This window comes from Amblyraja radiata, chromosome 1, assembly GCF_010909765.2.
Source record: "Amblyraja radiata isolate CabotCenter1 chromosome 1, sAmbRad1.1.pri, whole genome shotgun sequence".
NCBI lineage: Eukaryota > Metazoa > Chordata > Chondrichthyes > Rajiformes > Rajidae > Amblyraja > Amblyraja radiata.
In genome coordinates this window covers 126,344,216-126,369,633 of record NC_045956.1, presented here as the reverse complement: position 1 = coordinate 126,369,633, position 25,418 = coordinate 126,344,216, and positions in this window count along the sequence as shown.

Sequence of the window (25,418 nt, the reverse complement as noted above, 5' to 3'; positions counted from 1 at the left end):
AGAGAGAGAGCTACTTCCGCCCAGTAGCTACCCGCCAACCACCACCTCCACCAGTTGCGCCTGTGCCAAAGGATACCGTGGCTGGCTGGCAGGCGGGTCGGCAGAAGGTGCTGAGGTGGCGGCCAGTTCCGCTGTATGGTCCCGACGGCCGCTCGCAGCCACCCAAGCTACTTCCCTCCCCGGCCACAATGCGGTGACTCCACGCCCGGAGAGCCGAGGCAGCGGTGAGTGAGTGAATTGCTGTTATGATCCCCGACCCCCTCCTTATCAACGCTCCTGCCCCCCCCCCCCCCCCAGCGGCGCTGTCCTTTTACAGTCGCTTCCCACTTTACAGCCACTTCGCACTTTACAGCCGCTTCCCATCAGCTGCCAGCAATGAGCGATAGACTTGGCTATCTTTCAGTACAGCAACATCGTTCTTGACAATTTAGCGACAATGGAAGGTCTGGGAGAATGGCAGTGAGATTGAATTGGACATATGGGAACTGATGGTGATTGTTGTGATTATATTGCTGAAAGAATGGATGCAAAATTAGAATCAAAATATGAAATTCTGACCACAAAACCTAATTGCAAAGTTAAATGTACTAATTCCACGGCCATATTATAAAATTCGGTATTATCTTACTTGTGATCTTGTATCTACGTCTTGAATGCAGCTCCCACTTTTTGTGTCCCATATCCGCAAACGTCCATCTTTCATTCCTCCCCCAACGGCAAGAATTCGAGATTGCCATGGGCACCAGTTCATGGCCTATTAACAAACATATTCAATTAGCATTAAATAATAGATTTATTTTCTTGATCATCTATATAGTTTTCTTCTGCATAAATAGTAAACGTAAACATGTATTTATATTAGTCAAATTGTGCCCGAATGTTATATTAGCCAAAATGTTCAACTCATCTGCCATTTCCTTTTCCACCATAATAAATCCACCTGTTTCTGTCTTCAAGGGACCCACATTTATCTTAACTAATTTTTTCCTCTTCGCATACCTAAAGAAGCTTTTACTATCCGCCTTAATATTCTTGGCTAGCTTCATACTTTATCTTTTCTCCCGCATTGCCTTTTTAGTTACCTTCTGTTGATCTTTAAAAGGTCCCCAATCCTCTGGCTTCCCACTCATCTTTGCAATGTTATACGTCTTCTCTCTTATTTTTATACACTCCTTGACTTCCCTTGTCAGCCACGGTCGCCTCTTACTCCCCTTAGAATCTTTCTTCCTCTTTGCAATGAAATGATCCCGCATCTTCTGAATTATTCCCAGAAACACCTGACATTGCTGTTCCACCGTCATCCGTGCTAGGGTCCCTTTCCAGTCAACATTGGCTAGCTCCTCCCTCATGCCAACATAGTCCACTTTGTTCAACTGCAATACTGACACTTCTGATTTTACCTTCTCCCTCTCAAATTGCAGATTAAAATTTATCATATTATGATCACTACCTCCTAATGGTTTCTCTACCTTGAGTTCCCTTATCAAATCCAGTTCATTACACAACACTAAATCCAGAATTGCCTTCTCCCTGGTAGGCTCCAGTACAAGCTGCTCCAAGAAACCATCTCGGAGGCACTCTACAAACCCCCTTTCTTGGGGTCCAGTACCAACCTGATTTTCCCAATCTACCTACATGTTGAAATCACGCATAATCACCATAGCATGACCTTTGTTACATGTTATTTGTTACTCCTGATGGAACTTGCACCCTATCTCCAGGCTACTGTTTGGGGGCCTGTAGATAATTCCCATTAGGGAATTGCAATATAGTAATATAGCTCCACGACTCCAGGCTGGTGTCCCGTCAGTCCAGGCAGGACTGTAGGGTAACCCAGCGAGACAGACAGAGTTGAGTTGCATTTAGTGCTGGATTGATGCCTCTGATGCGTTGTGTGTGTGTGTGTGTGTGTGTGTGTGTGTGTGTGTGTGTGTGTGTGTGTGTGTGTGTGTGTGTGTGTGTGTGTGTGTGTGTGTGTGTGTGTGTGTGTGTGTGTGTGTGTGTGTGTCCGCCAAGAAATTGTGTCCACACATATTGTGAAAGCGTTTTCTGTGCATGTTCTATTTCATTCCATTTTCTCAGAGAGAGCAGGAAGCGCTTTCTTCCTGACTCTTGGTTTACTTTGATAATAGGAACAATGAATGCTAAGACAAGTCTTTACAAAATAATGGACAGATGGACAGTGAGACCAGGAAAAATGTGGTTCCACTCTCTTCCTGTCTGCCCTTGTGCAATGTTAGTACATCTCTCTGCTCTAAGAATGTGAGCAGGGGCAGTCCTAGCCCCAGTGCCAATTCAGTGTCTTGTAAACTCCTCCAGTGCATCAGGACTGAAGACTCCCTCACAAGGAGAGAGATGGATTGATGCCAGAAAAATATTTATCTGATAGACCACATCACGAGAGCATTGGTGATAGAACTCTATCTCTGACTGATTTGTAGAAATGATTGAGAACAGATAACAAAAATACTTCTTGTACATCAGCTGCAATAACTAAATACATTATGTGGTGTGGGAGATGGCAAATGTTTTAACTCAAGATAGGCAATAGATCCTTGTCTAATAATTCATGCAAACATTGCACAAGGTCAGAAAGGTAAAGCATAGAACCACATTTGTCCTGGTCTCACTAGCTACCCATTTTCTCCAAAGGACCAGCTTGACTTGTTTTTCTGTTCACTGTTTCTATTATCAACAGATACAGGACCCAAAGCTTTGATACAATTAATTGGTTTTATTATTAAAATCAATCCGAATTATTTCCAAAAAGAGCTTCCTTTTAGGTAAATTTGCTGGCCTTAAGGCTGACTGACTTTGCATACCTGTAATTAGAGTATGTGCATTTCAATTTGAGAATTTCATTTTCTTAAACTCACATTGGCAGACCTTTCACTTTCACAAAGATTTGTAAATGTTTAACCAGAGTAGGCAAAACTGCAGGTCCTAATGCTGGCTTGCATCGCCAGTAAAGTCTGAGACTATCATGTTGACCTGACTCTTACATGTGCTTTGGTCAGAAACATTATGAATGCTACTTTCAGTTCAGAATAAGGGGAAATCCAAGTCCCGGATGATTTATGAGCCTAAAGGTGTGTGTCAGGAGGTAATTGTGGAAAAGCATTGAATTTTAAAGGAGTGGGCAATTATGAATGGTCAAAAATATCATCCTTGACACAGATATACACAGACTGTATGCTGCACTACTGTAGATTGTTTAATCCAATTACTCAAACTGATTAGTACAGGTGTCAGGGGTTATGGGGAGAAGGCAGGAGAATGGGGTTGAGAGGGAAATATAGATCAGCCATGATTGAATGCTGGAGTGAGACCACAATAATAATCTAAGACTGTATGCACTACTCTTTGAGGAAGATGAACTTTAAGAGAACGAAAATAATCTCATCTTGGCCTCAAATGGACAACATTCTATTTTTAAACAGACCCTATGTTTTAGATTACCCACTTCCATCCAATCAAGATATCTCCAAAATTTATTTGTTTGATCTAGCCTCCTCTCACTCTTGTAAATTCCAGCAAGTATTAAGTGTAGCTTGTCTGACATTTCCGCATAAGACAAACCACCCATTCCAAGTATTAGTGCAGTAAACTTTCTCTGAACTACTTCCAATGTATTGACATCCATCTTTCAAGATAAGGCCAATATCATATATAGTACTCTCGATGTGTTCTCACTAATGCCCTCAATAACTGAAGCATAACCTCTCTCGTTCTGTATTCAATTCCTTTCACAATGATAACATTGTCAGCTTTCTTAATTAAGTGCTTACTAGCATTTTGTGCATCATGCAGTAAGACACCCAAAATGTTTTGTACCTCACGCCCTGCAATCTCTCACAATTTAGATAATATGCATTCTATTTTAATTTTTGTGCAGAAATGGACAATTTTACACACTGCAACATTATGATCCATTTGCTAATTCTGTCTGTTCATTAAATCTATCCAATTCCCTTGGTTCCTTGTTCCCCTTGTGTCTTCTTAAGTGCTTACATTGTTATAAATCTAAATGTCATCAGCATAATTAGAAAGCATACCATATCAAGTCAAGTCAAGTTTTATTCGTCACTTGCACATAAAGTGCAGTGAAATGAATTTGCCAGCAGCGGTACAATAAAAAAAGAACACACAATATTATGGGGAACAAGGAAGTGTTACCATCCACATTGTGAGCTTTCATTGTCCACAACAATCTTTGAGCAGCATCTTGTGAAATGCTTTCAAAAATCTAAGTATAGCTCTGCTCTTTGCAAAGCAGTGGAGTGTCAGCGTGGATCACCATGCAAGCTCCAACACAAGAGAGGTGTGAAAGATTATATGCAATACATTGCATCAGAGCTAAGCCTGATCTTATCCACATGGGTATAATTTTCAGAAGTAGTAAGAAGCCGAAACTCTGAAGGGATTCCACTTTACCATTATTCATCGGCATCAGTCCAATCATGGTCCCTCTTCTTTTTTTCTTACTTTCTCTCCTAACTTATTCCACACCACAGCCGACATAAGGACCATTTGAATCATGGATTTTGTCATTTGCTCTCTGACAATCTTCACACATCTTCTTTTTAAAAAACACAATATTAAACAGACTAATGTTCCTAATTTAATGTTATGTTATGTTATGTACATTCAGGATAGTAACATCTTTTCATCTTTAGCAGTCTTCATTTAAAATCATACCATATTAAAGTGGCACAGTCAGTTGATGCTTTCTCAAATGTTACATTTATGGCATCATTCAGTTTACATTCACGATAAGATGTTCTGTTTCATTGTTCTGATTCATTGTTCTGTTTGGGACATTACAAGGATTGCAAGGATTACATGAAAATGTATTAGCCAAGTATGTAAGAAGAACATACAAAAAATTTGATTTGCCATTTTCAGTCATACCAAGAAAAAAGCAACAAGACACACAACTACATAAAACATCAAATTTAACATAAACATTCACCACAGCGCACTGTGATGGACGGCAATAAATTCCCTCATTTTCTCCCACGGTCAGAGCGATTGAACCATCTGCAGTCGGGGCGATCAAAGATCCCGCAGCCAACGATCGAAGCTCCCACATCGGGGCTGTCGAAGCTCTGCGGTTGGAGCTCCTGAAGTCGGTCCCTAACCAACGGATCGCAAGCTCCACAATGTTAAGTCCACATGCTCCCACAGTTGGAACTTTCGAGGTCGATCCCTGACAAAGGGACTGCCAGTTCCACGATGTTGTCCGCAGGCTCCCGTGGTTGGAGTTCCCAAAGTCAATCCCCAGTAAGGGGCCGCCACGATGTTAGGGCGCAGCGCAGCCGGAGATACGACACGGAAAAAGTCGCATTTCTGTAGAGGAAAGAGATTTTTTTTAAGTTTCCCCCACCCCCCACATAATACAACATCAAAAGATAAACTAATACATACATTTAACTAAAGACTAAAGACAACAAGATAAGTAATAGACTATAGACAATAGGCAATAGGTGCAGGAGTATGTCATTTGGCTCTTCGAGCCAGCACTGCCATTCAATGTGATCATAGCTGATCATCCACAATCAGTAATAATAATAATAATAACTTTATTTATAAAGCACTTTAAACAACTGCAGTTGCCACAAAGTGCTGTACATGAGAACTCATGAACAAAAAGCTATTACAAACAATTAAAAACCATTAAAAACCGTAAAACGAAGGACTATAAAAAACACACTAAATATTAAAAGACATTAAAAGCACTAAAAACAGGAGCAATGCCTCAGCCAGTGTCGAAAGCCAAAGAATAAAAATGTGTTTTTAGGGAGGATTTGAAGATGGACAGTGAGGGGGCCTGTCTGATGTGCAGCGGCAAGGTGTTCCAGATTGCCGGAGCAGCAACAGAAAAGGCTCTATCCCCTCTGAGCTTCCGCTTAGACCTTGGTACCTCAAGGGGCAGCTGATCAGCTGACCTGAGGCACCGGACAGGAGCATATAGGTGGAGCAGCTCAGAGAGGTAAGGCGGGGCGAGCCCATTCAACGATGTACCCCGTTCCTGCCTTCTCACCATGTCCCCTGACTCCGCTATTGTAAGGGATGAGACAGGCTGTGGGCGTGGCTGCCATCATACAATGCCACCTGCTGGTCAAATGAGAATAAAACACTCTTGACTCTTGAAATAGCTGTAGGTAGTCCTGTGAATCATCATGGTCTTCCAGAAAACTTCCAACAAAATGTAAAGAGATAGAAACCAATATTTGAAACGAGCCTCGGTGAAACACGTTATATTTGTTGTAGTTTTCTGGTTAGCTGTGACCCTGTCATGTGGCTTTCAATAGATGGAATAAACGTATGTTAGAAGGTTCCACAAATTCACAACTCTCTGGGTGAAAAGGTTTTTTCTCATCTCAGTTTTAGATGGCCTCCACTTTATTCTTGGACAGTGGCCCCTGGTTCTGGACCCCCAAAATTGGGAACATTTTTCCTGCATCTAGCTTGTCCAGTCTTTTTAGAATTATTTATGTTTCTATAAGAATCCCTCTCATCCTTTTAAATTCCAGTGAATACAAGCCCAGTCTTTCCAATCTTTCCTCATATGACAATCCCGTCATCCCGGCGATTAACCTCGTGAACCTACGCTGCACTGCCTCAAGAGCAAGGGTGTCCTTCCTCAAATTAGGAGACCAAAACCACACACAATACTCCAGATGCGGTCTCATCAGGGCCCTGTACAACTGCAGAAGGACCTCTTTGCTCCTATACTCAAATCTTCTCGTTATGAAAGCCAACATGCCATTAGCTTTCTTCACTGCCTGCTGTACCTGCATGTTTACTTTCAATGACTGGTGTACAAGGACACCCAGATCTCATTGCACTTCCCTTTTTCCTAATCTGACACCATTGAGATAATAAACTGCCTCCTTGTTCTTGCTGCCAATGTGGATAACCTCGCATTTATCTACATTATACTACATCTGCCATGCATTTGCCCACTCACTCAACCTATCCAAGTCACCCTGGAACCTCCTAGCATCCTCCTCGCAGTTCACATTGCCATCCAGCTTTGTGTCATCTGCAAATTTGCTCGTGTTACTTTTAATTCCATCAAATTAATCATGAACATGTAGCATATGTAACTCCATTATTGAAGAAGGAAGAGATCACTTTTGCACGATAAGATCAACGGCCTTTAGGGTTAATGCAGACTTTGTATTGTACAAGGGTTTCTTTCAACTTATCACCCTTGGTTTCATCCATTAAGAGTTTGCTGCATTGAATTTTTGCCTCATCTCTTTAAATTCAGCCTAACCTAAATTTATAGCATTAGTTTGTCAATTATATATTTTTTGCTAAATCTAACGTTGATTCAAGCTCGTACTAATTTTTGATGGTGAATTCATATCTAGCATGGCTTGTCCTTTCCAATGAAGAAAAGATTGTTCTGAAGAACTGGCCTCATAATTAGGGGTGGTACAGTGGCACAGAGGTGATGACTCACAGCTCCAGAGACCCAACTTCCATCCTGACTGTATGGAATTAGCACATTCTGTTCCGCAGGGGTCGGCGTTCGTCGTAGATCTGGTGCTTTTCATGTTATATGTTAATGGATGAAGGAATTGATGGTTGTGTGGCCAAGTTTACAGATGATTCGAATACAGTGGAAGGGCAGGTAGTATTGAGGAAGCAGGGAGGCTGCAGAAGAACTTGGACAGGTTGGGAAAGTGGGCAAAGAAATGGCAAATGGAATGCAGTGCAGCAAACTGTATGGTCATGGACTTTTGTAGAAGGAATAAAAGCGTAGACTACTTTCTAAATATGGAGAATATTCAGAAATTATAGGAGTACAGGAGCTTGGCAGTGCTAGTGCAGGATTCCCAATAGGTTAGAATATAAAAGCATGGATGTAATGCTCAGGCTTTATCGGGTGCTGGTGAGGCCACATTTGAAATATGATGAGCAGTTTTGGCCCCATATCTGAGGATGTGCTGGCTTTGCAGAGGGTCCAGAGGAAGTTTACGAGATTAATCCCGGGAATGATTGGGTTAATAGATGAAAAGCATTTAGAGTCATAGTCATAGAGTGATACAGTCTGGAAACAGGCCCTTCGGCCCAACTTGCACACACTGACCAACATGTCCCAGCACACTAATCCCACTTGCCTGCGCATACCCCTCCAAGTCTGTCCAATCCATGTACCTGTCTAACTGTTTCTTAAACAATGGGATAGTACCAGCCACAACTACCTCCTCTGGCAGCTTGTACCATACACCCACCACACTTAGTTTAAAACGTTACCCCTCAGATTCCTATTAAATATTTTCCCCTTCACCTTGAACCTATGTCGCCTGCTCCTCGATTCCCCTACTCTGGGCAAGAGACTGAACATCTACCTGATCTATTCCTCTCATGATTTTGTACACCCCTATTAGATCACCCTCATCCTCCTGCGCTCCAAGGAATAGAGACCCAGCCTACTCAACCTCTCCCTATAACTCACACCTTCTAGTCCTGGCAACATCCTCATAAATCTTTTCTGAACCCTTTCAAGCTTAACAATATCTTTCATATAACATGGTGCTCAGAACTGAACGCAATATTCTAAATGCGGTCTCACCAACATCTTATACAACTGCAACATGACCTCCCAACTTCTATAATCAATACTCTGACTGATGAAGGCCAATGTGCCAAAAGCCTTTTTGCCACCTTATCTACCTGCAATTCAACCTTCAAGGAACCATGCACCTGCACTCCTAGATCCCTCTGCTCTACAACGCTCCCCAGAGGCCTACCATTTACTGTGTTTAATCCTGCCCTTGTTAGACGTTCCAAGATGCAACACCTCACACGTCTCTGTATTAAATTTCATCAACCATTCCTCAGCCTACCTGGCCAATCGAACAAGATCCTGCTGCAATCTTTCACAACCATCTTCACTATCTGCAAAACCATTTACTTGTATCATCAGCAAACTTGCTAATCTTGCCCTGTATGCTCTCATCCAAATCATTGAAACATAGAAACATAAAAACATAGAAACATAGGAAAGAGGTGCAAGAGGAGCCCATTCGACCCTTTGAGCCAGCACCACCATTCATTGTGATCATGGCTGATCATCCCCTATCAATAACCCGTGCCTGCCTTCCCCCCATATCCCTTGACTCCACTAGCCCCTAGAGCTCTATCTATCTCTCTCTTAAATCCATCTAGTGATTTGGCCTCCACTGCTCTCTGTGGCAGGGAATTCCATAAATTCACAACTCTCTGGGTGAAAAGGTTTTTTCTCACCACAGTCTTAAATGACCTCCCCTTTATTCTAAGACTGTGGCCCCTGGTTCTGGACTCGCCCAACATTGGGAACATTTTTCCTGCATCTAGCTTGACCAGTCCTTTTATAATTTTATATGTTTCTATAAGATACCCCCTCATCCTTCTAAACTCCAGTGAATACAAGCCTAGTCTTTTCAATCTTTTCTCATATGACAGTCCCACCATCCCAGGGATCAATCTCGTGAGCCTACGCTGCACTGCCTCTATCACAAGGATGTCCTTCCTCAAATTAGGAGCTGCTGCCTCAAGTGTTGGAGCCAGCCTCCGTCCAGAAGCGCATAGAGGAAAGACATGACGTCCAACGGCGGTCCCACGACAGGTCGTGCAATCCCCTTAAGCCTTTGCTGCCAGGACAGGTCGTTCAGCTGCAGACTGCCAGCGGCTATTCCCGTCTTGCCACAGTGGTTGGCGTGGCCGGGTCTCCCCGCTCCTACATGGTTGACTTTGAAGGAATTGTTTATCGCAGGAGCCGTCAGCATCTGCTTGCTGTGAACGAGCTGAGACCGCCGCCTGAGGGTCCATACGCTCCGCCGTTGCTGTTCCAGCCACCGACAACCATCCCGGTTTCTGACCCCTGCATGTCCCAGACCCCTCGCGTGCTGCGATCTCCTCCGCGGGTGTCGCCCTGTGCCGACCACATTTCAACCCCTCCTGCATGTCGGTCCCCCCTCCCGTTCTCGGTTTCCCCCGCGGCTTCGCCGTCTGCAGCTCCCGCTGATTCCTCTGTTCTTTCCGGTGAAGGGGGGGGGAAGGCATGGTCCATACGTGCTCGGGTCGGGTTATTAAGCCGCCTGTTCGTTTCGGCGATTTTGTTTAATTTTGTTTAACTCTGTTGCCATGGTTCCATGCCATGTTTGGTTTTCTAAGGGGAAGGATGTAGATGGTTTATGCATGCAACCAATAATATAGCTACCTCAATACCACTAACCATGCCTTAATTACCAATTATAATAACGCCTTCTTCTCCTTCTGCGCAGTACAGTAGCAGACTGGAGACAGTGACTGCTGACGTGTGTTTAATCCTGTGTTCTCATTAAAGACTGGTGTAAAGTACAAGTGTGTTTAATCACTTATTTACAAAAACTGTACACAATACTCCAGATGTGGTCTCACCAGAGCCCTATACAACTGCAGAAGAACCTCTCTACTCCTATACTGAAATCTTCTTGTTATGAAGGCCAACATTCCATTAGCTTTCTTTACTGCCTGCTGTACCTGTAAGCCAACATTCAGTGACCGGTGTACAAGGACGCCCAGGTCTCGCTGCACCTCCCCCTTACCTAACCTAATTGATGTAGATGACAAACAGTAACGGGCCCAGCATCGAAAGCTGAGACATACCACTAGTCACTGGCTTCCAGTCTGAAAAGCAACCTTCCACCATCACTCTCTGCTTCCTTCCATGGAACCAATTTGCTTTCCATTCAGCTATCTCTCCTTGGATCTCATGCGATTTAACCTTCAAGAGCAGCTTACCATGTGGAACCTTGTCGAATCCATGTACGCAACATCTACAGCTCTGCCCTCATCGACCGTTTTGGTCACATCTTCAAAAAAATCAATCAGATTTGTGAGACATGACCTCCCACGTACAAAACCGTGCTGACTAACCCTATTCAGCCCTTGCCCATCCAAATGCCTGAATAACCTATCCCTCAGAATAATCTCCAGTAACTTTCCAACTGCAGATGTTAAGCTCACTATAGTTCCCAGCAGCCCTTCTTGAAAAGAGGCACAACATTTGCCATTCTCCAGTCTTCGGGCACCTCTCCTGTATTCAAGGATGACTCATTAATTTCAACCAGTGCTCCCGCAATTTCCTCTCTAGTTTCCCGCAATGTCCATGGATATATCTGATCAGGCCCTTGAGATTTGTCCACCTTCATACACGATAGTACCTTCAGTCTTCTTCGATGGTAACACTGACTGCTCTCAAGACACTTCCATTGACTGCCCAACTTCCTCCGTCCTACTGTCTTTCTCCTCGGTAAATACAGAGGAGAAATACTAATTGAGGACCTTGCCGATCTCCTGTGGCTCCACACCGAGGTGACCGCTTTGATTCCTGAGAGGTCCCACTCTGTCTTGTTACCCTTTTCCCCCTTATGTATTTATAAAATCTCTTGGGATTGTCCTTAATAGTACCCACCAGAGCTATCTCCTGGCCCCTTTTTCCCCTTCTGATCTCCATTTTCAATTCATTCCTTGGTTCCTGAAACTCTTCCAGGGATGCACTTGATCTCAACTACCTGCCCCATGCATCCTTGTTTTTGACCAATGCCTCAATTTCCCTCATCAACCAAGCTTCCTTACATTTGCCTGATTTGCCCTTCACTCTAACGGGGACGTACATATCTTGAGCTTTTGTCAGCACACTTTTAAAAACATCCGATTTGGCCGATGTTCATTTCCCCCAAATACTTGTTCCAGTCAACTTGAGCGAGACCTTCTCTCATACCCTCAAAGTTGGCCTTACCTCAGTTGAGCATTTTAACACATGGTCCCTCTCCGTCCCTATCCATAACTATCATACACCTAATCGAACTGTGGTCACTGGTCTCAAAAGGCTCCTCCACAAACACTTCATTAACTTGCCCTTCCCAATTTCCCAATACTAGATCCAGTGTTGCCCTCTACGTGTGGGGGCCTCTACATGCTGCTTAAGAAAACTCTCCATTGCACTCCATTTAAACCCTTCACTCTATGATTTTCCCAGTCAATATTGGGAAAGTTAAAATCCCCTACTACAACAAACTTATTTGACATGCAGCTATCTGCAATTTCCTGGCATATTTGTTCTTCTAATTCCCATTGACTATACAGGGTCTGTAGTGCACCCCCAACAAGGTGATCATCCCATTCTTGTTCGTCAGCTTCACCCATATAGCCTCTAGACGAACCGACCGTAATGTCACCTCTGACCACAGCCGTGACATCTTCCTTAACCAACAATGCAAACCCCCGCCCCCCTCTATTTCCATCACCCCTGTCTCTCCTGAAGCTCCTGTATCCCAGAACATTGAGCTGCCAGTCCTGCCCCTCCCTTAACCAGGTTTCAGTCATGGCTACAACGTCCCAGCCGCTCGTACCTATCCATGTCCTGAGCTCATCTGGCTCACACGTCAGGCCCTTGCCTTAAAATACAATTATGTGTAGTTTAAACCAACCCACTTTCCTCGCCCTCCGCATTTCACCTGCCTATTATGTCCACTAACCTTTCCCCACACCACCCTCCATACCAACGTCTAGCCTCTCACTTGCCTCTGTCCTGTACTAGATACCACCCCCCTGCCAATCTAGTTTAAACCCTCCCGTGTAGCATTAGCAAACCTGCCCGCCAGGATATTGGTCCCCCTCCAGTTAAGGTGCAACCCGTCCCTTCTGTACATGTCACCCCTGCCCCAGAAGAGATCCCAGTGATCCAGAAATCTAAATCCCTGCCCCAAACACCAACTCCTCAGCCAAACATTCATTTCCCCTATCTTCCTGTTCTTACCTTCACTAGCACGAGGTACTGGAAGCTACCCTAAGACCATTACCCTGGAGGTCGTACTTTTCAGTCTTTTACCCAATTCCCTAAACTCGTGTTGCAGAACCTCCTTCCTCTTCCTACCTATATTGTTTGTGTCAACATGCACAGCAATCTCCGGTTGCTTCCCCTCCCTCTCGAGGAGGCCGTCAACGCACCATCCTGGAGTCTCGCCTGCTGCCGCAGAATCTCCTATCCACAACTCTGACGATGGAGTCTCCCATTACTATGGCTCTGCCTGACGTCACTCTTCCCCGTTGAGCCTCAGCACCAGGGTAGGAGTCACAGCCCCGGCCATGGTCGTGTCGTCTGCTCCGACAGCTCCCAAGAGGGAGTACCTGATTTCAGAAGGTCTAGCCACTGGTGTCTCCTGCACTCCATGCATACTTCTCTTTCTCAACATCACCCACCTTCGCTCTTCTTGTATCCTCGGTGTGACAACCGCACTGTAGGTTTTGTTCAGGAAACTCTCGATTTCCCGGATGGTCCTGAGGTCATCCAGCTGCTGCTTCAATCCCCTAACACGGTCCTTCAGGAGCTGCACCTGGGCACAATATCCGTGGGTATAGTTGTCAGAGGAACCAAGCAGTGTCCCTGACTTCCCACATCCAGCAAGGGAGGCACTGTAACAACTTGTCTGCCATTACTTCAGTGGACAAATCACTAATTACGAATGAGACACGAAGGAGACACTAATTACAAATTGAAGGCTCTAGGCCTTCACTCGCTTGAGATTTGAAGGATGAGGGGGTCTCATTGAAACCTACCAGGAGATGAAAGGCCTAAATAGAGTGGACATGGAAAGAATGTTTCCAGTAATGGGAAAGTCTAGAACTAGAGGGCACTGTCTCAGAATAAAAGGGCGTACCTTCAGTGTGGAGATGAGGAGGAATTTCCTTAGCCAGAGGGTTATAAACCTATGGAATTCATTCCCACAAATGGCCGTGGAGGCCATGACCTTGGGTATTTTTAAGGTGGAGGTTGGTAGGTTACATAGAAACATAGAAAATAGGTGCAGGAGTAGGCCATTCGGCCCTTCGAGCCTGCACCACCATTCAATATGATCATGGCTGATCATCCAACTCAGTATCCTGTACCTGCCTTCTCTCCATACCCCTGATCCCTTAAGCCACAAGGGCCACATCTAACTCCCTCTTAAATATAGCCAATGAACTGGCCTCAACTACCTTCTGTGGCAGAGAATTCCAGAGATTCACCACTCTGTGTGAAAAATGTTTTTCTCATCTCGGTCCTAAATGATTTCCCCCTTATCCTTAAACTGTGACCCCTTGTTCTGGACTTCCCCAACATCGGGAACAATCTTCCTGCATCTAGCCTGTCCAACCCCTTATGAATTTTGTAAGTTTCTATAAGATCCCCCCTCAATCTTCTAAATTCTAGTGAGTACAAGCCCTTGATTAGGAAGGGCATTAAAGATTACACAGTGAAGGCAAGAGAATGAGGTTGAGAGGGAAAATTAGATCAGTCATGAATGAATGGCAAAGTAGACTCAATGGGCAAAATGGCCTAATTTTACTTCGGAGTCACGTGAGTGACTACGTGAAGAACCCGCTCAGTGCGCAGGTGCGGCATTACGCCAGCAGTGCAACAGCGGCAGACACGGGAGTTAGGCTCTCCCGTTACAGGATGAACCGGACCGTCAGGTGAGTACCCTGAGGTCAGGTTTTCTTTTACAGGTGAGCCTTTTTCTGCTTGTGTTTTTTACAGGCAGAGAAAAAGGCTCTGGAACAGGCGGTAGGAGCGTTACCCGGTTATCCGTAATTCCCCGACACCGTGCCGAAGCCAGCCCGCTAGTACCTGAGGCAGCGGGCTGGACGCATAGCCACTCGAGAGGCATCCGGCAGGTGTTCCCGATGTCGGACGGGACGTCTCTCCACCCGCACGGGGGGAGAGAGAGCCGCCTGAGCCGCTGGAGCGGCTCACGGAGCAGGTGCCTGCGAGACGCGCTGCTTGAGGGGCGCTCTCGCTACTACAAGGCACAAAAGCTCCAGAAGAACCTGTCCCCCGCTCGACTCCAGCGGAGGAGCGTTCCATTGCAGGGGGGGCAGCAACAGGCGGTAGGAACAATTACCGGTCGCTCCGCTATCCCCATCACCGCGCCGAGCCCAGTCCCGCTAGTGCCTGAACTGCGGGATGGATGTCTAGCCATCCGAACAGGCATTTGGCCGGTGGCGTCCGATTCGTCGGACGGGGACATGTCTCCACCTAAATGGAGGAGAGACAGCCGCCTGAGCTGCATCCAACAGCAATTGGAGCAGCTCCAACGAGATGCGCAGAAAAAGCGCTCTCGCGGAGGGAAGTCAGGCACCCCCTCCACAGTGGTTCATGCACTGCCCTCTGCTCCCTCATTACTGGAGGCTAGCATTGGTGACCAGGGCTGGGCTGGTCTGGAACAGGGGCAGGCGGACGAATTCGGGAGTATGCCAGGGGTGCAGGAACATGAAGAGCTGTTGGGTGTGATGGACCGCTTGTAGCAACCCCATGGGCTGGAGCACCGCTGGAACCAAGAATGGCGGCCAGCATCAACCATTACTGGAAAAAGTGCTCGCTGAGGTGCTGAAACAACACAGCACCAGAAAACGGTGAGGCCCTCAAAGTAAAAAGTGTCAACAGCCAAATCTGGGGGCATGTGGGTCACACATCCAGACCCAAGAACTCAAGCTACAGCGGATCCTAAGGCTCCTGACGTCAGCCATCACAGCCTTTGCTCGTTCCGTGGAGACCACGGAGATGGATACCTGCCAGCAGGATGTGCTGGCATTAATGTGTACCACACAATTTGAGATCAATAATCTCCGGAGGGAAACATAAGACCTGCCCTCAATCCCAAATTTGCTGGCTTGTGTAAAGCCCCAGCTGCGGAGACGGACGCGCTGCTATTTGGGAAAGATTTCAATAAAAAACTGAAGGAGATGCAGGAAGCATCAAAAAACCTTCGGCCTAATGAGGGCAGGCCCCGGGACGAGCAAACCAAGACCTCCGATACCCAAGCGGCAGCACCCCACGGCATCCACCAGTCGACGTCCGCAATATGGGACTGGTGAACGCTTGGGGTCCGCACATTATCCCCAAAGATCTTTCAGATCAGGGTCCGCAGCGGACCCTCTGGAAAATGTGCCTTCCCCCAACATCGCCAGCACGTCAGAACAAAATCTTCAGGAAAATGAAGAAACAGAATCGCCAATAACCATGGAGGTAGGTGGGTCTGGTCCCTACCAGCATATAGAGAATAAGGGTGCTTTATTAACAGGGGGGAGATTACACTTGTATAAAGAAGCATGGGGTATGGTCACGAGTGACAAGTATATACTCAACAACATTACAGGATATAAAATACAATTCATGTCAGAAAATACGCAGCCAGTTCAACAATGGCCCCAAAGGGTATTTCTCCCTCCGTCAAAGAGAAACGTGAGGGACAAGCTGAACTGGTGAGACTTATCACAAAGGGGGTCATCGAAAAGACCAAACATGAACCTTTGGAATTTGTATCGAATATATTCACTAAAACCAAAAAAGATGGTGTCTGTCGCATCATCATTGACTTAACATCACTAAACAAATTTGTTAAGTATATACATTTCTAAATGGAGACATATGTTACTGTCAAACAACTGAATTCCAAAGGACACTTCATGGCAAGCATTTATCTTAAAGATGCTTACTATCTAGTACCCATATACAAGGATCATCGCAGATACCTAAAATTTATCTGGATGGTACAAAGCATTGCCCTATGGGCGAACTTCAGCCCAAGATTATTCACCAAAATATTGAACCCAGCCATGGCAATACTAAGAAAACAAAAACATATTGTCATGGCATATCTGGAGGATATTCTCATAGTAGGGAAAACGATGGAATTGGCTGTGGCAGCAGTATCAGCTACAAAACAGCTCCTCGAAACTCTGGGGTTCGTCCTACATCCAGATAAATCTAAGTTGAAGCCATCCACTATCATGGACTACCTGGGCTTCACAATTAACTCAGTCCATATGACTGTTACCTTGCCAAAGGCAAAAATGGTTGAATTAGCACAATCATGCAACAAATTAATGGTCAACGAGCGACCAACTATTCGACAAGTAGCAAGAGTAATTGGGGAAATGGTAGCAGCATTTCCGGCTACACAATTCGGACCTTTGCACTATCAAAAAATTTACAGAGAGCAAAGGTACGGGCAATAAAACGACATACAGGTCACTATGATCGTGTCATGAACTTACCCACTGAAGCAATATCAGAGCTACAGTGGTGGGCAGAAAACGTTTGGCATAGTTTCAGCCCTATCTTTATCACTAACCCTACTTTAGTTATTCAAACAGATGCCAGTGCTCAAGGCTGGGGAGCAACTAACTCCATATCCAGCACAAGTGGTAGATGGACTAAACTAGAGTCATCATTACTACTTACACTAGGGCATTAACTATCTAGAGATGTTGGGCACCTGTTATGGTTTAAAAGCATATTTATCTAATATGCAGCACTTGCATGTTCGGTTACAAATTGATAAATACTACGGTGATGGCTTATATTAACCATATGGGTGGCATAAAATCATTATCATGCGACAAATTGGTCAACATGATTTGGCAATGGTATGTCGAAAGACATATTTGGCTATCAGCTACTTACCTACCAGGTAAGCTAAACACCCATGCCATGAGAAAATTAAACGGCTGGGTTGCAAGTTTGAACAGACCTTACCTGGAACTGGGATTGTCCAAACAAACCATCACCACCATGTCGGCATCCCTTCGAACATCCACCAAGAGGCAGTACTTAACCAGCATCAAAAAAGGGAAAAGTAACTGGACAACATACGCAACAGCTACAGCCACCAACATACTGGCGTTCCTGGCCATCTACACCACGATGTAGGGATCAGCTACAGTGCCATCAACACAGCGCAGAGTGCTCTTTCTGCTTATCTCAAACCAGCGGCAGGACAACAGGCGATGGGATCCCATCCACTGGTGGTAAAACTGATGAAGGGCATTTACAATATCAAGCCCTAAGCCCAGGTATACCCATATTTGGGATATCAGTGTGGTCCTGACATATCTCAGGGAATGGCCACCAGCCAGATCCCCCGGCCTCGAGCAAGCTACACTAAAGACGCTCATGTTGATGGCACTTGTATCCGCTCAGAGGGTCCAGTCACTACACCTATTGCGACTGGACAACATGATCACAGCTCCAGACCAGATCTGTCGTTATCCAGCGACTGGTCAAACAGAGCAGACCAGGAACACCTAATCCAGTCGTGGCTTACCCACCAGAACCACGGTTATGTGCCATGACCCACCTACTATCCTACATAGACACAACCAGAATATTCGAGGGAGATGAAAAGCCTTGTGGGTCAGTCACAAAAACCTTATGGTGGGGTACGAGCCAAACCATTGCGAGATGGCTCAAGCAGGTGCTAGAAACTGCTGGGATAAACACTAACATGTACAAATTTTATTCCACCAGGGCAGCATCCATGTCGACGGCTAAAGAATGGACATGCCTATAGACCACATCCTGGCTACAGCAGGATGGTGGGAAGGGAAAAGACCGTTCAGAAATTTTATAATAAGCCGTTGGCAAAACCTGGTTTATTTGCAGTAAAGATTTACGAACTGCAAATATTTAATTTAAGCCCAGGGGAGCAAATTAATTCTTTGTTGTTATTGTTTAAAAAATACCATTGTGTTTTTCTACAAATAGACTCATTGGTTCATTACGATAACACTTCCTCCCTCAAGAACTTCGGCAGTGAGTGAAATGAAACTGTTACACGGTTTGAAATCACAGAGCTTTGAAATCTTCACGTAGTCACTCACGTGACTCCGAAGTAAAATAGTAAGATTAAACGAGAACTTACCAGTTTGAAGTTTGATCTGTATTTTATGAGGAGTTACGATGAGGGATTACGTGCCCTCCGCTCCCACTCTCATTATATGGATCAAACTAATAAATTGATGTCTCCTTATCTTTACTATGTTTACTTCAAAATAACTGTGTCTATCTGTGATTCCACACCGCTGCTTGGAAGTATGCCGCGCCTGCGCACTGAGCGGGTTCTTCACGTAATCCCTCATCGTAACTCCTCATAAAATACAGATCAAACTTCAAACTGGTAAGTTCTCGTTTAATCTTACTATTCTACTCTCATGTCTAATGGTTCTCTCATAGGCTGCATGAGTTTCTTCCTATGGCCCAAAGACATGCTGGTTGGTAGGTTAGTTGGCCATTAAATTGTCTCGTTTGTACAGCTGATTTATAGGACAATAATACAGGATTGATATAGATGCGTGCTTGATGGTTGGACTGGTCTCATTGAGACAAAGAGCTTGTTTCGTGCTGAAAGCCTGTTCTGTAACTGGACACTATTAAGGCTCAGTTGTGGCCAGTTTGGTGGTATTGGTGAGTTTCAGCATTCATCTGATACATTCATCTGCACCTTGAATCACAAACCACTTGCTCCTCAGAAACGTATGACAATTTAACCCAAGTATATTTCTCACGGTGAGAAACACGGCAAACCGGTCTGTTGAGGTTTGCTGTTCCAAAATAGGACTCATCTTTCTCGTTCATCTGCAAAAAAAAACAACATCATACCTACAACTTTTTCTCTTTCTTTTAGACATTTCTTGCACACAAATGACTTAGATTTCTGAGAATTGCTACTTTATTTGAATAGGTGCTGCTTGGAGAACAAAGTGTATTGTTAAACTGAGTTGGCACATTGTTTTGACTCTGATTAAATGGTATTGGATTAGCCTGCGCATGAATTGCAGGGAGATCTGGGTGGAAGACTGAAGGAAGAGCTTGGAAGGTATGAATCAGGCGGCATACAAAAAATGCCAAGTAATTTCACAAATAAGAGTCCAAGTCAAATGTTGTATAAAGTGTTAGTAGAAAACGTGTTTTAAGTCTGCACCTGATGTTCTGCCCAACTCAATGAATTCAGATCAAGAAATTGTATTTTTCATTTTTAAATCCTTGTTCAATCAAGAGAGCCTGGCTCCTCAACTCAGCCAGGAGATGAAGCTGTGGAGGCTGAGCAGCGATACCTCGTCCCTCCCCCCTTCCCCCAATGGCCACCCTCTTCCATAGGTTCAGAGTCTTACAGCATGGAAACAGCCCCTTTGGCCTATCTTGCCCACACCAACCAACAGACCTTGTCCCACCTGCCTGCATTTGGCCCATATCCCTCAAAACCTATCCTTTATATGTATCTGTCTAAATGTTTCTTAGATGTTATGATAGTACCTGCCTCAACTACCTCCTCTGGCAACCCATTCTATATACCCACCACCCTTTGTGTAAAACGGTTGACCCTCAGGTTCCTGTTAAATCTCCATCCCCCCCCACCCCATCCCCCCTCACATTAAACCTATGGCCGTAGGTACTTGATTCCCTACTGTGGATAAAAGCCTCTGTGCATTTACCCCATCTATTGCCCTCATGACCACATACACCTCTATGAGATCACCCCTCCTCCTCCTGTGCTTCAAGGAATAAAGTCCTGGACTGCTCAATCTCTCCTTATAGCTCAGGCCCTTGAATCATGGCAAAATCCTCATAATCTGGTCGGCACCCTTTTCAACTAAACAGCATATTTCCTATAACACGGTGATCAAAACGGAATACAATACTCCAAATACAGCCTCCCCAGTCATGTACAACTGTACAACTGTAACATAATCTCCCAACATCTATACTCAATACTTTGACTGACAAAAGCCGATGTGCTGAAAGCCTTCTTGGCCACCCTTTCTACCTGTGATACCACTTTCAAGGAACTATGGACCTGCACTCCCACAACCCTCTACTCTACAACACTCCACAGTGCCCTGTCATTCACTGTGATAGTCCTGCTCTGGTTTGACTTCCCAAAATGCATCAGCTCACACTTATCTGTATTAAACTCCATTAACCATTCCTCAGCCCTACAACCCAACCAATCAAGATCATGCTGTAACCTTTGATAACCATCTTCGCTATCCATACCACCCAGTTTGGTGTCATCTACAAATTACTGACCATGTCTTGTACATATAAATAAACCGTTGAAAGAAACAGCAAAGGGCACACCACTAGTCACAGGCCTCCAGTTGTGAAAACAAACTTCCACCCTCTGCTTCCTACCATGAAGCCAATTCCCTATCCAGTTGGCTAACTCTCCCTGGATCCCATGCAATCTAACCTTCCAGAGCAGACTATCAAGTTTGCAGAACCTTGTCAAATGCCTTGCTGAAGTCCATACAGACAACATATACGGCTTTGCCCTCATCAATCTTTTTAGTTACATTTTCAAAAAACTCAGAATCATGAGACACGATCTCCCATGTACAAAACTGTGCTAACTATCCTTAATCAGCCCTAACTGTCCAAATGCATATATATATAATTCCTCCTGCTCCTTTTGCTCCCACTGCTCTTAAGACTTTGCAATACCATCCTTGGGCTCTAGGTCTCCTTGTTCCTCATCTTCCAGCACCAGCTGTGCCTTCAGTTGGTGAGTCTGCTCCACTTGTAATGGATGATAGAGTCATAGAGTCATACAGCATGGAAACAGGCCTTTCAGCCGACTTGCACACACCGGCCAACATGTCCCAGCTACACTAGTCCCAACTGCCCGATGATGAAAGCTTCACAGCTGCTTGGTGTGCACTGCAGGACGATCTCGGGCTGATACAAGCAAGGAATCTTGAAGAGAGCATTTTCCACTGCTGCCCTGGTATATGTGTGGCTCTCATTATGTTGCCATTCAACTAACATAGCTAAAGGGCATGTAGGTGTGAAGAGTCACAGAGTTAGAGGTTAGCCATATTCCGCAGAATCCATACCTCTGGGCCATGCCAACAAATTGTGGTATGGATTTCCTCAGGGTGAACAAGTCATGTGTGTTTCTTGGAAAAATGGCTTTCATCATCAGGAAATTCTACTTGTGACCCACAATAACCTGTACATCCCATTAATAAGTAAGTAAGTTTAAGTAAGTAAGTAATTTATTGGCCAAGTATTCACATACAAGGAATTTGCCTTGGTGCACCACCCACGTAACAACATTACATACAGTGACAGTTACGAATGGCTCAGGAAACACTAAACATTAATAATAATAAAACATTAATGATAAAACACCATTTCTCCTTCTGTAGTCCTGCACCAAACACTGAAGTATGAAAAAGATATTGGTTGAGCAAAATCTATTGTCACAGCCCATGTCACAAACCCATTCCTTGACATTTAGCTCTATCTCCTTCCCTGGCCCCTAACTCAGCATCCTATTCAACTCAGAAGCACAATTGAAGGTCAGATATAATTCCAAGGGCCAAACTGTCTACTTTGATGTAACAATGGCTATGAAGGGGGCCTGGGCCTATAATGGAAACATAGAAACATAGAAGATAGGTGCAGGAGTAGGGCATTCGGCCCGTCGAGCCTGCACCGCCATTCAATATGATCATGGCTGATCATCCAACTCAGTATCCTGTACCTGCCTTCTCTCCATACCCCCTGATCCCTTTAGCCACAAGGGCCACATCTAACTCCCTCTTAAATATAGCCAATGAACTGGCCTCAACAACCTTCTGTGGCAGAGAAATCCACAGATTCACCACTCTCTGTGTGAAAAATGTTTTCCTCATCTCGGTCCTAAAAGATTTCCCCCTTATCTTTAAACTGTGACCCCTTGTTCTGGACTTCCCCAACATCGGGAACAATCTCCCTGCATCTAGCCTGTCCAACCTCTTAAGAATTTTGAAGTTTCTATAAGATCCCCCCTCAATCTTCTAAATTCTAGCGAGTACAAGCCAATGTGTAGGTAATGCGAGTAAATGGTGTAGGTTGTGGCCAGACCAAAGGAAATGGCTTCAGCAGATGCAGGTAATTATGCAAGAGTGTCGTGGGGTGGGGGTGGGTGGGGGGGTGAGGGAGTGGGGTTGGGTGTGGGTGTGGGTGTGGTAGATCTGCATTCTGGCAAAGAATATGTGAAAGCTGACCCAATTCTTTGGATCTTTTTTCCAAGGAGAGAATCAACTCGAGACAGAATAACAGGCCTTTACAGGATTCTGTCAAGGTTATGGTATTGGAATGGGGGGAGAGAAAATGGAGGGAGAGAAGTCATGGTTGGATTCTCCGTTTGTTCTCTAATTCCGATGGCATAGTTGAGAGTCAATCTAAGAAAGGTCATCCCACCAAACTAGATATAAAGGAGAAGCATGAGATGATGTTTTTGATCATATCAATTGCAAAGGGGTCACCTATGGCTAAAGTTTTGGTTATCTCCCTCAATATTCCTTATGTTGCACAAGGCCAAGTGTTGTTTACTAATGCTCTTGTGAAGTGCCTTACTGTATTAAAGGCACTACAGTGTATAAACATAATCTGCAGCTGTTTCTTTTAGGTATGAGCTTATATTTTGTAAGCAAAATTTAATTCCAATCAAATACGTAATATTGTGGTGGAAATAAACAATAGACAATAGGTGCAGGAGTAGGCCATTTGGCCCTTCGAGCCAGCACCGCCATTCCATGTGATCATGGCTGATCATCCCTAATCAGTACCCCGTTCTACCTCAGAAGATTGTCTTCCATAAATCCTGATATTAACTATAATATCTTTCCTGGTATCTTAAAACTGAGGCTTTATTTGCCAGCTGCTTAACCTACAACAGTTAATATTGTGAATCCCCAAGACAGATAGCTTGCATTATAAAGTCCGCGTTCCTTCCCTAGAGCTCTCCTTTGTTTGGTCACTGGTGGTCATACAATTCCATAAACATACAGTTTCATCGGCTGCTGCTGAAAACACAATATTGCCATCAGGACTCAATGCCAAGTGCAAAACTCTCCCTCTGTGACCTGCAAAGAAAGAACATTGCATTAAATGATTGTTATTTCAGCATGAGTGCGAGAAATCAACTGCGGCACGGCATAAACATCAGTCACAGCATGATGTATATATAGTACTTGCCTCCATTCACTCGCATTCGATAAGGTTGAAAACAGAACATACTCTAAAGAATTCTGCTATCTTGTGGTTTATCAGAATGCAAGATTACATGTTTGACAAACATGAAAAACCCAAACAAACTGCAGATGCAAGAAATCTAAACCAAAAATTGAAATACTGGAAATACTCAGCAGGTCAGACAATACATGTGGTGAAAGCAACAAAATAAACATTAAAATTGATGCTTTTCATCAGAATTAATAAAAGCTGAAAATCAAAAATATTGTTATTTTCATTGTAAGGGGTTAGAGTCATACGGCATAGCCCATATCCCTCAAAACCACTCACTGCTTCCTTCCATGAAGCCAATTCTGTATCCGGACTTGGATATATCTATGCCAGGCTTAGAGCCATCTCCCATCTTTATTATCCCTAATCAGCCTTTGCCTCCCAAAATGCAGATGTATCAAATCCTTCAGTATCCTCTCCAGTAACCTACCTACCCCCGATTTTTCCTTGCAGCCCTTCTTAAATAGAGGCACAAAATTAGCCAACCTCCAGTCATCCGGCACTCACCCGTATCTAATTATGATTTATATATCATAGTCAGAGCTCCTGCAATTTTTTCTCTAGCTTCTCACAGTGTCCTCAGATATATCTGATCAAGCCCAGGAGATTTATCTATTCACATAGATAAGCGGAAGATCAGCACCTTCTTGATTGTAAAAAGAATAGTCCTCAAGTTATCTCCATTTCCTGTCCTAGGTTCCCTAGACTTCATGTCTTGCTCCACAGAGAAAAAACATAGGAGAAATACTAATTGACCTTGTTCATCTCCTCCTCACATAGATGACCACTTTGGTCTCTGAGGGACCTTATTCTCTCTCTAGTTAACTTATTTCCCTTAATGAACATAAAATATCTTTGGATTCTCCTTAATCTTAACTGTCTCTTGCCCCCTTTTTTGCTCTCCTGATTTCCTTACGTTTTCTCCTTTAAACTCCTCCAGAGACACACGATCCCTGCTGCCTACACCTGGCCATAACTCCTCCGTTTACCTGACCAGAGCATCACATTTTCTTGTCATCCAAACTTCCTTTCTCCCATTTGCTTGGCTCTTCACTTCAACAGGAGCGTGCAGGCTCTGGAGAGAGAGAGAGGGGAGGGGGAGGGGGAGGGGGAGGGGGAGGGGGAGGGGGAGGGGGAGGGGGAGGGGGAGGGGGAGGGGGAGGGGGAGAGGGAGGGGGAGAGGGAGAGGGAGAGGGAGAGGGAGAGGGAGAGGGAGAGGGAGAGGGAGAGGGAGAGGGAGAGGGAGAGACTTCCGCCCAGTAGCTACCCGCCAACCACCACCTCCACCAGTTGCGCCTGTGCCAAAGGATACCGTGGCTGGCTGGCGGGCGGGTCGGCAGAAAGCGCTGAGGTGGCGGCCAGTTCCGCTGTTTGGTCCCGACGGCCGCTCGCAGCCACCCAAGCTACTTCCCTCCCCGGCCACAATGCGATGACTCCACGCCTGGAGAGCCGAGGCAGCGGTGAGTGAGTGAATTGCTGGTATGATCCCCGACCCCCTCCTTATCAACGCTCCTGCCCTCCCCCCAACTTTACCCCTGGC